Here is a 5,092-nt window from a genome sequence, read left to right as displayed (position 1 = left end):
AAGAATGATGGGAATCTTGTATGAGAAGACTTTCAGACCCAACTGTAAAACACTGACCTGACTGAGTGAATATAAAGATTCAGCACTGTTCCCTTTCCTCTTTTTGTCTCTCTTTCTGTCCCCTTCTCTTTCACCCTCATTTTGTAGGTAAGTTCACTGCCAGGCAGTCCTTGTGTGTTATGCATGGTTAATGTCTTATTACTGTTTGGCAGTCAGGGCTCGGAAACTCTGAACACAGCTGCCTGGAGCTAATGCAGTGATGACACACCGTCTCTCTAAACACAGTCTTGCACATTCTCCATGTAACAAACATTCACATATACACACCCTGGCTAAATTAGGTAATTCTTGAAGTGAAAGGCAAGCTGGAACAGTGGAATAAAAGACTAAAAATTGAAAAGAAAGAAACTTCGAAAAGAAAAAAGCAAAAGAATGAATGGGAAAAAGAATGAAGAAGAAGAAAGGGGTGAAGAAACCATATGGACTCTGCATTAACACAGTGTGAATGTGTAATCATTTGGTGCATGCGTGCTCACACACACTGGAGTGCACACAACCAGAGTGCAGTCCTTACTCTTGACTTATCATGTTTCCTTTTCTTATAAACCATTTGAAGAGTGTATAATGTGTTGCCTCCATGTGTGGTCCAACCAACAACATCTAACACTAACGTAAGGCGACATATCCATTAACTTCAGAATTACAGTTTTTAATTATTAAGATTTTAGGTACCCCTAAATAATCTTTAACTTACAGTACCAATTAATAGTTTGGACACACCTACTCATTCATAGGTTTTTCTGTATTTTGGCCATTTTCTATTGTAGAACAATACTGAAGACATTGAAACTATGAAATAACATATGGAATATATATGGAATTATGTGGGAAACAAAAAAAGTGAAATTTTTTTAGGTTCTTCAAAGTAGCCACCATTTACCTTGATGATGCTTTGCATACTATTGGTATTATCTTACCCAGATTCATGAGGTAGTCACCTGGAAGGTCCCAGTGTTCAGGTTTCTCAGCATTGAGCTGGAGAACAACCTAACCTGGAGTGCCAACACCAAGGAGCTGCTGAAGAAGGCACAGCAGAGAGTGTACTTTCTGAGAATCCTGAGAAAGAACTGTCTCCCCCAAAATCTGCTCCGGGCCTTCTATCACTGCTCCACAGAGAGTGTGCTCATGTATGGACCGTGTGTATGGTACGGCAGCTGCACATCCTCAGAGAAGAACAGTACCTGAGTGAACTTCTGCTCCTCTATGACCCGCCACACCTACTTAGATCAAAAGGTGCAGGCTATCTGCTGTTACCTCATATAGTGAAGGTTATGTACATCAGGGGGCAGAGCCTTTTCTTACAAAGTCCCACAGTTATGGAACAGCCTTCCAAGTAGTGTTCAGGAATCAGACACAGTCTCAGTGTTTAAGTCTAGGCTGAAAACATATCTTTTTAGTCAAGCCTTTTGTTCATGGTGTTTATGAGGTAAAGGTGTAGATCTGGAGGGTCCTCAGACATAGTGTTTTGGTAAACTGGGATGTCTGGATGCTGTCAATCCCCGCTCGCTTGCTCACTCAAGTTTGTTGGCGGTGTCATGGCTGGCTGCTTTATGTCCTGGGGCTCCCTCATGCCTGTGTTACCTTCTGGCTCTCCCCTTTTAGTTATGCTGTCATAGTTAATTGCCAGAGTCCCTGCTTGTACTCAGTGCAATATGTATACTGTTCCTACTTATTCAGGTGACATTGGGCATACCTAACAACCTGTGTTTTCTCTCTCTCTCTCTCTCTCTCTCTCCCCCCTCTGAATTACATGTTGGTCCTGGGATCGAGATGCTGACCTCTTCTGCTCCTCGGACCTGCTTGATCCATCCTGGTGCCCTGTGTCTGGTTGGAGTCTCATCGCATCGCTCCTGTGGAGGACGGCCCCATGAGGACAGCTGAAAGTCACACCTGGAGGATGATCTGGACTCTTACAGTAATGCTTTTATGGCTGAGGACTACAGTTGACTTGCTAACTTTAGGACTGCAGTTGTCATGAACAGTTCTGCACTCAAGTTTCCATCAATGAAGAGTTTATAGCATCAATGAAACTGACTTCATGTTAAAACTGTTAATATTATTGTTAGGACTGGGACTGTTTTGGCCTCTAGAGGCCGCTGTTATTTCCATCTTGTCATGTTTGTTTTGGCCTCTAGAGGCTGCCACTGTGTTTTTGTGTTTGTCTTCATTGCCTGTTTCCTGCCCCGCCCTGTTCCTTAATTAGTGTGTGTGTATATATACCCCTCTGTTTGTTCCCTTGTCACAGAGTCTTTTTCCTATGCTATGCCTGTTAGTGCTATTTCCCTCTGTTCCATGTTCCTTACCTGTGTCTTTGTGGTTTTTGTACTTTGCTTTCTTTTTGGACCTTTTTGTATTTTGTTTGTACCATTTTTGAGATCTTCTGAGCATTTGCATTTTTGCCTTTTCTTTTCTTATTTTTGGACTTTTAACTTTTGGATATTTTTTATTTTCCCTTTATCTTCTGAGCTTTTGGATTACTTTTGTTTTTTGCCATGGATTGTACATTTTGTAAATAAACTTTTTGATACTTTTCTACTTCCGCCTCACGCCTCTGCACTTGAATCATCCCCCTGGTGGCCTAGTGGGGGTTTGCTAGATTATCACACCAGCGAACCAGGTTCGAATCCCAGCAGAACCCTAACAGAAAGACTCCGTCATGACCGACTCAGCAGAGGCTTCTTCATCTGTCTACCCGGCCAATCTTCAGGGAATGATGGCTGCGTTAACACGCCTCAGATCCACCATGGACACTCATGGATGGACTCTCGCAAGCCAACGTGAGACCCTTGCTCACCACAAGGTACTGCTTCAGCAGATTGGGAAAACCCTGGCACAGCTGACTTCTCTGCCCCCATCTCCTCCGCCTGCTCCAGTGCCTCCTGCCATGCTGACTTCTTCACCTCGTGAACCCAGCCTTCCTGCACCACAGAGGTATGACGGCAAGCACAGTGAGTGTTGAGAGTTCATTACCCAGTGCCAACTCGCCTTTGAGCTTCAGCCTACCACCTACACTACGGATCGCCGCAAGATTGCCTTTGTGATAACCTTGTTAGCTGGTAAGGCGCGGGCCTGGGCCACTGCTATCTGGCAGAGACAGGGACCCGAGTGCTCTGATTTCCAGTTGTTTACTGAGGAGATGCTTCGTGTCTTCGATCAAGCAGACATCAGTAAAGACGCAGCCAGAAAGCTCATGTCCACCCGGCAAGGGGGAAGCGTCGCAGACTACGCCATCTCATTCCGGACGCTCACAGCAGTAAGTGGATGGAACGAGACTGCCCTGGTGTCAGCCTTCCAACATGATCTGTCTGACTCCATCCAAGACGGTCTGGCTTCTATCGGATGCCCTAGTGACCTCGAAACACTGATCTCACATTCTACTTGTCTGGACAACAGGATGAGAGAACGCCGCCGAGTCCTGAGCCTCCCCGGCCTCCCTGCCTCTACCTGGAGCCCGACTACCTCCTCCAGTGACGGTCCAGAACCCATGCAAGTGGGTCGTACTCGCCTCTCCGCATCTGAGAGGGAGCGCAGAAGGAGGGAAAAGTGCTGCATCTACTGTGGCAAGCCTGGTCACTTCCGAGCATCATGTCCCGAACTCTCGGGAAAAGGACTGCCCCGTCCAGCCGAGGGAGGGTTGTGACGGGGCCTACCCTCTCTCCTGAACTTCCTGGCCAAGGAGTTTACATCCCGGTCTCCATCTCCTGGGGTGAGTCCGTCCACTCTTGTCAAGCCTTGTTAGACTCCGGGGTGGCTGGAAACTTTATGAATGTTCACTTCGCCCAAAGTATCAATGTCCCGACTGCACCTCTTGAAGTCCGACTGTCTGTGTCTGCCCTGGATGGCCAAGCCTTAGATGACGGAAGAGTCACCCAAGTAACTTCTCCAGTCTTCCTCCAGTCTCAAGGTCACAAGGAAGAAATATCCCTGCACCTGATTCCTTCACCAGAGTTCCCAGTGATTCTAGGCCTTCCTTGGCTTAGCCGCCACAACCCTCGCATAGACTGGGTAACAAGCCAGGTTGTGGAATGGGGCCCTGGGTGCCATGCCACTTGTCTGCTCTCTAGCTCTCCTGTGTCTCCTGCCGAGCCCCCTGATCTCACCGAGCTATCTCAAGTTCCCACAGAGTACTGGGATTTGAAGGAGGTATTCAGGAAAAGCAGGGCCACCGTTCTTCCTCTGCACCGGGCCTACAACTGTGCCATCGACTTGCTCCCTGGGACTACCCCTCCTCGTGGCAGACTGTTTTCCCACTCTCAGCCAGAACGCAAGGCCATGGAGGAATACCTCAAAGACGCCCTAGTCTCTGGGTTCATTCGACCCTCCACCTCACCTGCTGGTGCCGGCTTGTTCTTTGTCGGCAAGAAGGATGGGGGGCTCCGACCATGTATTGACTACAGGGGCCTGAACAAGATCACTGTGCACAACCAATATCCCCTTCCGCTGATGTCCACAGCATTCGACCTGCTCCAAGGCGCCACCGTCTTCACCAAGTTGGACCTACGGAACGCTTACCACCTCATCCGTATCCGACAGGGAGATGAGTGGAAGACTGCCTTTAACACCCCGTCTGGGCACTACAAATAGCAGGTGATGCCCTTCAGACTCACCAATGCACCAGCTGTTTTTCAGGCCCTAATCAATGACGTCTTGAGGGACATGATTAACCTGTACGTTTTTGTCTACCTCGACGACATCCTTATCTTTTCCAAGACCATGCAGGAGCACCGCCACCATGTCCGCCAGGTTCTCCAGAGGCTGCTACAGAACAATCTGTTCACCAAGGCCCAGAAATGCGAATTTCATGTTCCCGAGGTCTCCTTTCTGGGTTTTATTGTACGGACAGGCCAACTCCAAATGGACCCAGCCAAGACCCTGGCCGTCCGGGACTGGCCCACTCCCAAGTCCGTCAAAGAGGTTCAACGGTTCTTAGGATTTGCTAACTTCTACTGCAAGTTTATCAGGAACTTTAGTTCTGTAGCAGCACCCATGTCGGACCTCACCAAAGGGACAGGTGGATCTTATGTCTGGTCTC

This window comes from Neoarius graeffei, chromosome 12 (genome assembly GCF_027579695.1).
Source record: "Neoarius graeffei isolate fNeoGra1 chromosome 12, fNeoGra1.pri, whole genome shotgun sequence".
Taxonomy (NCBI): Eukaryota; Metazoa; Chordata; class Actinopteri; order Siluriformes; family Ariidae; genus Neoarius; species Neoarius graeffei.
The sequence above is the reverse complement of the archived record's forward strand: the minus strand, read 5'-3'. Positions refer to the sequence as shown.